This window comes from Bactrocera neohumeralis, unplaced genomic scaffold (assembly GCF_024586455.1).
Source record: "Bactrocera neohumeralis isolate Rockhampton unplaced genomic scaffold, APGP_CSIRO_Bneo_wtdbg2-racon-allhic-juicebox.fasta_v2 ctg3769, whole genome shotgun sequence".
NCBI lineage: Eukaryota > Metazoa > Arthropoda > Insecta > Diptera > Tephritidae > Bactrocera > Bactrocera neohumeralis.
In genome coordinates, this window is record NW_026090972.1 from 1,974 (window position 1) to 13,102 (window position 11,129).

Genomic DNA, 11,129 nt, shown 5'->3' on the forward strand with positions numbered 1-11,129 from the left:
GCCTTTTCCGGCGGGGAAACAAAGGGGGTCCTGCGCGATTATGTAATTCAAAAATTAAAGGTCAATCGCCAGTCGCAAATTTCTGGCCGCTGTTAGCAAGCACCATTGAGACCATCCTCGTGCACACCTTGCGCATGTTCAATTAAGTTCGTCACAATGTCATGAACCACAGACTTTGATAATTTAACATCTAGGCAATTAAACGAATAGTCTGAGTTCAAAACTTTGCGCACCTGTCTGGTGTTTGTCGAAGTGGGTGGTCTCCCGAGCTTGCTATGTATCTCCCATTTCATCAATTAGCGATTCGATTTTCTGATGTCTTTTTGATTCCTGATTTAGGATCTTTGCGCCTTCAGTCAGCTGTTAGCTCAGCAAACACTGGTCAGCAATCATAGCTTCTGCGACTGCGAAATCCTTCTGGAGCAGAGTGAATCGTAAAATTCTCCGAACTACTGGCTCTTAGTAAAATAATCTCGCCACAATGGTAGGTATTTTAACCGTATACTGCTCAATAGGCTTATACGCGATTTGGCCCTAAATATTCTGTAGGATGTGCTGTCACAGCTCTAGAAAAGTCGAGGTAAATCATATTGTCCCTTCCTCCTCAGTAGACGCACCTGAAGAAACTAGCCAAGTGGCTGGATTGATATACATATGTCTTAATAAATTTGTGGTAACTCAAAACGCCTTGTCGATCTGTATTATCTGCTGATAATTTTTTAGTGGTTCATTAACACAAAGGATGAATATCTGCCCAAGTGACAGCAATAGATTTTGAATTAACCTGGCGACCTAACCCTAAACTAACCTATCACAATATATGGGCACGTTTGTAAACATATATACGATACGTGTTATATAAAGCTGCGGGCGATAATGGAAAACGCAAAGCTTAAAAATTCCTATCTTTAGCTAAATAGGTTTACGATTCAGGGCATAAATATTTATATAATACTATGTGCTTAAAATTTTGTTCGCTAACGATTATATAACGATTCCTTACCAACCCCAACCATGACGTTCGGTTCATTTAGAGAATCTGCAAAAAATAAAATAAAATCATATTGCTTTGTGCTACTTGTAATTTTGCTCCAATCAATGTGCCATAGTACGTACTAAGTACTTATCTCCTAATGATTAAATAAGAAAGTATGACGGATATTCATATCATCATGCTTTCGGAGACTCGTTGCTGCATTTATGTTTTTTATGCTGAAATGTTTATGATTGGTCTGCTTTTTCTGGTTCGTTGACTGGTGGCACTCATCCGGGCATTAGTGGCACAGAGCAACAAACAAAAAAGGAAAAAATAAATCGAAAAACGTTCATTCGTATTCGTTTAATGCTTGTACATATGTATGTTGGTTTGATAGTGTCGACCTTTTGTATGTCTGTATGTCTGCTGCATCCCCACGTAGAGCGCAAGGCACTGATTGATTTCCATTCCTAGTTCTTTGCTTTATTTGCTGCTCATTTATTTTTTAACTGCACGTTTTAGTGTTTTATTTTATTTTTAAATTGCCTGCATTTAAAAATGGGCGCAGTGAATGAAATTAATCATTGTTACAGTTATGTTGGTCAATAAATGAACTTGAAGCTTTGCGCATGTAAAATAATACGCACAAATGTTATTACATACGCGCATACATACACACATATGTTCATAGACCAGTACTTTGCGACGAGATAACGTGATTAATGTGATTAATATTTATTTTTGTATAGTTTTGTACGTGATTTTTCATGTCTTTTGTTATTATGCTTAAAATCATTTTAATGCGTAAGATCAAAGGTGTTTCTGAGAGTAGCAGAGCCGTGAAAAAATGTATTGATCCTTGTGAATTATCAGTATAACTTAATGTTTCAAGTATTAATACGATTTAATTCGTTCCAAATAATAAATGTGTACGAGAAGAGGCATCTAGCGCAATTTTGAATGATTTTTAATTTTAAAAAGGTCGCCATAATACTAAATTGAAAATATCTTTATATTTAACGCTTACTATTGTATTTCACTACACTACATATTGATTTCCATCTGTCTGATCCAGGTGTTGTTAGCAAACTTCAGTTTTGAATATAATTACAATTGTTATTTCATTATATATTGTCAAAGATATTCTTAAGGTTTCTGTTGGTAAAAACAGCATTTTTCAAAAAAATTCTCATAAAAATTAAATATTTTATTATAATTTTTAGTTACAAATATACACTATTACAAAAAGAAATTCTTAAATTTTTGGAAAAAAATATTTTAAACTCCGCCATTGCGACGTTATTTCCGGTGACCGCTCGGAAAAAAGATGCGAATGCGTTGACAGGATAACTCCTTACATGATCATCTAAAGTGAAAAAATACGTGTTTTAGTTAAAACTTTAACTTAGAACTTGAACGAAGAAAGAAACTGTTTCAAAGAAATGTGTAAAATTTCATGAAGATCGGTAGAGTAGTTCAAAGAAGCAGTTCCGAGAAAAAGACGTTTAAAGACGTACTTAGCCTAGCTAGCCTCCAACACACAAGTTCTCAAGGCTGTATCTCTGAAGTTGCTTCTTAAAATAATTATAAACTTAAAAATTTAGAAGAATATTCTGGAAATATTGTAGAATTTAATAAGACAATAAAAATAGAGATTTGAAACCTGTAAATCCATGTAACCCTCTTAGTGCTAGGGGGCAAAGAATGGAAGGAATGAAATGGTCAGTACAGCTTGAAAATGATAACGATTTTTAAGAAAAATTATCTTCTTCGGATGATGAGCCCTCATTTATCTGAAACTGTCAATTTTGGTGCGAAGAAAATCCACAAATTATTCATGAACAACCATTACTTTCACCTAAATTGACGGTTTGGTGTGGTTTTTGATCTGGTGGAATCATCGGTCCGTACTTCTTTCGAAATGGAGCTGGTGACATCAATGGAAAGCGGTATAGATCAATGAAAACCAACTTTTTATGACCACAATTGCAAGAAGTTGATCTTGACAACATCTGATTTCAACAAGACGGAGCTATGTGCCACACAACACGTGCAAAAACCGAACTATTTCAAGAAAAGGTTGGAGATTCGATTATTTCAAGGAATTTGTGATGTTAATGCCTTCCAAAAAGTTATGGTTTAACACCGTTAGACTACTTTGTGGTATTTTTGAAGCTATTGGTCCTAAACAACAAACTAGACTCTTCAAGCTTTAGAAAATCAATATTGAGCGTGCTATTCATGACATACGATTTGATTTAGTGGAAAAAAATACTCGAAAATTGGGTTCATTGAATTCGTTCCTGCAAAAAGAAGTCGTGGTGGCCAATTGAATAATATTATAATCAGAACATAATTGTATCGATTCTACTTCACACGAAAAATTAGAATTTCCTTAAAAATTAATATGTTTTTTCACTATTTTTTTATCATATCACTCTTATTGAAAATCCCTGTATTTCAACATACTATACATATTTGAGTCATAACCAGCCACAGTTAATTTGTCCATGTAAAATGTTCTTATCGCTATTTGAATATAATTAACCAAAAAGTAAAAATAATCACTATATAAATAGTACGTTCATGCTTATGTATCGAAATTACCTATCATTGTGGCTCGATTCGTCTTACTTGGAGTTAGTGAATAACAAAAACAACTGGTATAAATACAACTGACTGGTATAATTAATTAGTGTTAGAATAACAAGTGGTTACAGCTCTTTAATCTGGTGTCTATATATTATCTTTCTTTTATTGAACAACTCAGACAGGAAAACTGCTAACTGCTTCAAATTTAACAAACTAAGACTTGCCCATTTATAGAGAAAATGTATTGTTGTATAAATTATATTTATTTATTTATAAAAAATAATGGATAACTTATTTTTCTATTTCAGAAACGTGCTAAAGGAGCTGAATTACTAGATCAAGTCTTTCAATCTTGAGCTATCCGAAAGGGACTACTTTGGATTGCTATTTCCACAGAAACCGGTGATGTTGTTGTGGCAATTATTTTATAAAAAGTTTAATTCTAAAAATAATTCCAACTCCTCTCCTTACAGCGATGGGTGGATGCGCATAAGCAATTCAAAAAGCAATGTAATAGCCTCGCTCTAGAAAATGACGCCATTCAAACGTTGGAATTTAGAGTTAAGGTAAATATATGCACATTAGGGTGCTTCAAAAAAATTTTTATATATTTTTTTCAACTTTACCCCCTCAAATGTTAGTGATTGTTTTTTAAGTCACGTAAATTAATTGGTGAAATTTTAGTTAGAATGAAAAAAACTAAAATTTCTTTGCTAAATGCATAGGGAAACTATAAAAGCGACCCTTTAGAGTTAAGCTTACAGACGCCCTAAGAGTTGAAAACAAAATCAAAATTTGTTTTAAGTACCTAATACACATATGTATATGTGAATACTTAGATTTTATTTCGAGTAAACATAATTTTTGTGGATTTTACAGTTTTATGTAAAGTGACCCCAGTCGTTTTTAAGAGGAATACACCCGGTATCAGTTCTATTTGCAAGTAAAACGGAATATTCTACTGGGAAGATTGCCATGCTCGGTCAACACGCAATGTTTGCTTGCCAGCTATACGGTCCAATGTGAGTATCAAAATTGCCGCCTTTTATTTTGAGTACAAATTTACACTGCAGTTATAATAAATTTGTATGTTTTATGTCTCTTCAGCCGAATTAGGCGATTTCAATCCAGCCGAACATCAGACAGGATACTTGAGCGATTTGCAACTGTTGGTCGAACAAACGCCAGATGCCGAGCGAAAAATATCCGAATTACATAAATTGCATCGTGCCAATTGCCGGCTGATGCGGAGTATAATTATTTGGAACATGCGAAACGGCTTGATTTATATGGCATCGATTTACATAAAGCTACGGTATGTGTGTGTAGAAATATATTTGCAATATGACTAAAGGCAATATGAGTTTTTTTATCTTATTGGAAAGAACTTTTAAATTTTTATTGGGAAAATATTAGCAGATCTTAGGCGATTAAAAATAAAGTTTTATTGCTATTTGTTTTAATGTTCGTTTACAAACTTTTAAACTCGGCCTACTTCAAATCAATATTACTACTAAAAATTGTTTTTTTTTTTACTGCCAGACATTTTCAAGTACATCGGTCATATGTTTTTGGAAATCAATTTTAATGGGTGGATTTTTTAGTTGTTTACAGAACTATTCGCGCCCAATTTACCATAAAATCGAGAGGTTGACCTTTTTCTGTATTTAAGAAATTAGAAAATACTTTTTTTCAAAATTATTACTCTACTTATTTCAGGACTCTAATGCAAAGGGAACTTCAGTTGGGTGTATCGGTAGGTTGGGCTATTAGTCTTCAAAATGGTTTGCGCATAAATACTTTCCTGGTCAAAATGGTGAAGGTTTCGTTCAAACGAAAAGACTTTTTATCCAATTGCGTAGGGAACCGGTAATTAGTAATCAAATTTATTTCAATATTTTCAATTTATTTATTGAATTGCTTTTTAGTTGATTGATTAGTCGGAAAGCTATGATACGTTGCTGGGCTTTTACATGACTTCACATAAGCATGCGAAAACTTTGTGGAAATCTTGTGGAAACATCATTCCTTTTTCCGTCTAAAACGGCCCGCATCGACTACCACGTTTTAAACATCAGTTTGGGCTCGAAGTGAGTACAAATATTACCATTACGTAAAATTATTATACAAATGTTTTCTTTTGTTCCCACCAAATGCCAGATTCTATTATTCGGGACGCACAGAGTTGCAGGCGGCAGGAGGTCGAAGCAGCGCGGCGTTGTGCATAAGGCATTTATACGTTCGCCGAGCAAACGACTCATAACCGCTGGCTCTGCTGTTGCCACCTCACCGTTACCGTTAGGACTGATTAACGGTACCAGTGGTTCCGATAGCAACGGAAGCGCGTGTCTCATAACGGTAAAATCACCTCGTCCGCACTAATAAATCATACGTCCATTTTGACCATTACGAAAACGAGCCGTCCACACGACAATAAAGTAACTCGAAGCAGACTGAAACAATGCCTCGTAAAGCTTGGGAACAACAGAGCGATGAATATGATATACAGCTGTGAGTATCAATATATATTAACTCGATTTTTTGATGCATAGAAATTAAATTCTTCTCAACTTTAAAGGGACACTGGAATTATAGCTGAACGATTTGAATCACCTATACCGCCAGCGTACAGTTTCCGCAGTCATAGCCCGATATTGAACTCAAATATCGCGCCATCACATATGGGTCCAGCGATTACGACGCTCATAAATGGAAATTCGTCAACAACATTGGATAGCGGCAGTGATTTGGTTACCATACGCTTACAGTGTGATGAACAGGGTCGTTTTGGTTTTAATGTTAAAGGGTGGCATAGATCTCGGACTCCTGTGCAGGTGTCCAAAGTGGTACCGAACACCCCAGCAGATCGCTGCACGCCACGCGTCTCTTGAAGGAGATGAAGTCGTTATGATTAATGGGCGTGATGTTGTCGGTTTGCAACACGACCAAGAGTGACGATGATACGTGACAGTCGCAGTCAACGAGGAGGTGAACTTTTGCTCACTGTCCGTCAAAAGCAATGCGCGCTATAATGTCGGAGGAGGAGCCATTGTATCAATATGTTCAGAAAACGATGAAATCGGCTCACATTCAAATCTACTGAGACGGCGATGCATTATTTACGCAGAGCTTATTGTTTGTTGAGCGACGGTTTAGCATCTGGTGCGCTTTTGGCACAATACGAACTCATGTATCGCAAGAATCCTGAATTAGCGATTACAGAGCTCGAAACCGGAGAACATTCATAAGAATCGCTATCGTGACATATCACCATATAAATGATATCCATTTCTTATAATCCTGCATATAATTTTAATAATATTTTTCTTAACCCATTCTAGATGACTGTACACGTGTTTCGCCTTGTAAATTCGTTGACTGGCGATTACATCAACGCAAATTATGTGAACATGGAAATACCAGGCGGCGTAGTGAATCGTTATATCGCCACGTCCGAGGTCCTTTGCCAACACCACAACCGATTTTTGGCGGATGGTGCAGCAGGAGAGCAGCCATTTGATTGTCATGCTGACAACAGTTATGGAGGCGGGACGCCGGGAAATGTCATCAGTATTGGCCAGTTACCGGCGACGAATTGCAATTTGGGAGACGGTTTTCAGTTAAGTGCCCAGTGAGCAGAGCGGACGAAACGGGCAGCTTTGTATTTCGTGAATTTGTTTGTGCGACAAACGTACGGGTGAACAACGGCACATTCAACACATGCAATATTTAGCTTGCCCGCTGATCATTTGTACCTCCGATCCGAATCTCTTTATTGAGTTCACTGAGCGTGTACGTGTGGCACGTAAAAAAACATTGTTGCCGGAAATCGAAGAGAGTCTAAAACAGGTGCGCCACTACTAGATGCCGATGCCGATGAAAATGGCGGATTGATGAGTGAACGCAAATGTGCTGACAATGGTGTTACGCCGGAAGATGAGAACCCCTGTTTCGACTAGTGTTCATCAGTAAGTATTCAAATATTGTTAAGGACTAAGTAAGCTGGAGAAAAGAGAATTTAAAAAATGTGACATGTTATAGTAGACAATGATTTCTAAATCATATTAAGAGTTGAGTTTTTTGAAGAGAAGAAAGTCAGGAGAGAGATAGGCATTGTTTACGTATACTGATCTCGCCAACAATGTTTTTTTGATAGTAGATAACCTAAAAAGGTTCAAACAAATAATCAATCTAGGTATAAATAACGTAAGGATACGGGTGGTAGTATAAACAGTATGAACATATTTTTGTTAGCGTGCTTTCGCCCAGAGACAGAGCACCTTTTTCTCGATTGATTACGTAGCACTTTGGGAGAAGTAATAAAATTCTTGTAACCTCTCTTGTCGTTCAAAATATAGGTTTTTTTTTTAAATTGCTGGAGTAGACGAGAATATGAATGGTTCACTTTCAAACTTTAAAAAATTTCTGTGACAAAGTTTGATTATCATAATTAGACGATTAAACATAGTGATTTGAAATTTGGAATTTTTTCAATAAAAATAAATAAAGTTTCTGAGAATAATAATTTTGTCGCTGGATTTTTAAAGTTTGCAAAGCCAACTTTATGAATATGTGATGGTTATTTTTGAGGAACGAAAATTAGTTGAAATTTTAGTTTGAATGAAAACGAAATTCCTATGTTAAATGTATGGAAACCTGAAAAGATAGCGACCCCTTAGAGTTGAGCTACAGCGCAGCTTGAGGGAGGGATTTTTTTGCATTTGTCAATCACTAACATTCCCCCTCAAAAAATTTTGAAGAATCCCTACTATATACACCTGAGCTCAATAAAAACATCAAACAAATATAATTGAGATAAGATGACATGAGGATTTTGTTTATAAGCTTAGAATATAAGGGTCATTTATATTTATTTGGTCACATAAAAGTAAATTAGTTATCCACAAAAATTTTTGCACGTGAAAATGGTGTTTATAAGAATAACAGATTAATTAATTAAAATTGAACAATGTGACTTTAATTTAAAGCGACTAAATCATTTCACTACTAACGGCAGAAATATAAAATCACAATAGGCTCCTCTAATAATGAGTCAATTTCCTCTATAGCATCCATAACTGCCTTATTCATGCATGAATTCAATTAATTTTATAACGGGACCATACCAAACCAGTTCTAAAATCTTTATCAATTGATCTTTTATTTATTGGATTTTGTTTCGTAACTTCACATTTCATAATGTGCCATAAGCGTTCAATAGAGTTTAAATAAGGTGATTTTCCAGGCCAATCCAAGCGTTGAATCTTTAGGTCGTTAAGACGGGTGGTCAACTAAAAATAAAAAAATCGTCTGAATAGGATCATATGCATATAGATGTTTTATACAAGATTTGTTTCTTATTAAAAATAGTCATTTCGCAAGATTGCATGACATGCGAGTCATCCTGGAAAATTAGGTGATTCGTATAAGGATAACGCTCTTCAATTGCGGTACTAAAATTGTTGCAACCACTATCGCATATTTGTGTGCATTAAAATTATTCCATCAACAAGGTGTAAGGATCGCAATTTTTTTATATATATTTTTTTATATTATATTTATATTTATATTTATATTTATATTTATATTTATATTTTTATATTATATTTATGTTTAAGGAAACTTAATTTTCTTTACTACCAGTATCCTGGAACCGGTAACTACCTGAACGGCGTCAGGCGTCGTCAGACATAATCTGTTGCCAATAATTTTATCCTAATTTTCATACTTTTTAGCCCAAATATTTGGCAGTCTTAATTTTTGTGTTAATTGTGGCTTTTTGCGGTTTATGGTTTTCGACACTTAAATCCAATTTGTTTTCAAATTCCCGTATCCACCCTTCCCCCTTTAAAGCGGTTGCTAAAATTACCGCCGCAGTAAGTTATCTGTTCTCCAGTTAACTTTCGAGGACGATCCGATCTCTTTTTACGCCTTCAAAACATTACTATTCTCTTTATTTTTGTAAAAGGCGAACAGTAGTCGATTCAAATTTCAATTCAAGCTGCTATTTGCTGGGAAGATCACTTTTCTTCATCCAATCCCAATAGTCTAGACAGTGGTGGTACGTTTTATTGACCGAAGCGTATACTTATTTTCATAGTTGGCAGTCCTTAGTACCCAGGTGCATTACCTTTATGTAGATCCAGCCCATAGAATGTTGAAAGAATTTTTCAAATTAACACATACCTTGAACAGAGTGACTGGCACTCCACAAGAAGATCTTCCTTTTCTGAAACCACCGATATCGGACCACTGTAGCATATAGCTGCCTGGGCTAAAACCGAGCGATTAAAATCAATTTGTTTTTATACCATTTTATACGATAAATGCATCTTTGAAGGGTATTATGTCTTCAGTACAGGCGAAGTTAACGTTTTCCTGATATTTAGTAACCTGCATTCTTAATACACATTTTTTGTACACTTTATTATCATACAATTGTACTATATTTATGTGTATGTAATACTTATATAATTTCAGATGCATAAGTGCTGCAAATCCACCTGTGATAGTGCATTGTTCAGCCGGTATTGGACGCACTGGTGTGCTTATATTAATGGACACGGCTTTAATAATGGAAATCAGAGCCTGTGTACCCCACTAGACATTGTGCGTACAATGCGCGATCAACGATGCCTGCATGGTGCAGAAATGTGGTAAGCATTATTTGTGGCCAAAAATATTTTGAGAACTTCGTACATTAATGCAGCATCAATTACTTTTTCTTTGCCAGAGCCAATATCATTTCGTATGCGAATGCATTGTGTGCATATATGTAAATTGTCACGCTCCAGTGCCGCCCCTTGATGATATTGAGCGACGATTAACAATAATTATTGAAATAATGGTTAATAAATATTATACTATACACAGTACGGAACATTTATACAGCAATGTATGCTGTTGAAATACACCCAACTCTTTTTACGGCTTCTTTTTACACGGTTTTGAATTACACGGTTGATAAACTTTTTTTTGGAAAAAATTTTAATCTAGGACAGTTTCAAAATCACTGTCTTGTAATTATGTTTGTTTTTGCCACACTTAGCACCATTGCTGAAATGAACATATGTACATACATAGTAGTCCTTATTCGATAACTCTTACCTCGCATGATATTTACATTGCTGAAATGGATATCTCCAGCGATGATACCGACTTTAGTCCAGTTCGCCGCAAAAATTTGCGGCTGTTATCAAGTAGCGACGAATAATTATGTAGCTATGCAAATATTTTTCCTTTATTTCTATTCTAACTTTTCTGTTCTTAATTCTGGATCAACAGATTTCTTTTGTTTTTGGCTTAGTCTACCAATTTTCACCTGTAGGAATTATGTATTTTTAAGTTTTAATGCTCATTAAAATGCCATATGAACATACAATTTGTATGCATATCTGAAATTTTATAGTTTTCAACATTTTTACACGGCTTTTCAGTAAATATAGTTCTTTATTTCATATTACACGGTTTCAAATGACATTAGACATATCCCTCATTTTACTATGAAAACATTTTTTTAAAGGTTGTTTTTCACGGATTTTTGGGGAAATTCTCCGTGTAA

At 35.1% G+C, this 11,129-nt stretch overlaps 1 pseudogene; it reads left to right on the forward strand.

The window, feature by feature from the left end:
• Positions 1-3,876: 3,876 nt before the first annotated feature.
• Positions 3,877-10,224, forward strand: LOC126767068 (tyrosine-protein phosphatase non-receptor type 4-like; annotated as a pseudogene).
• The last annotated feature ends 905 nt before the right edge of the window (positions 10,225-11,129 follow it).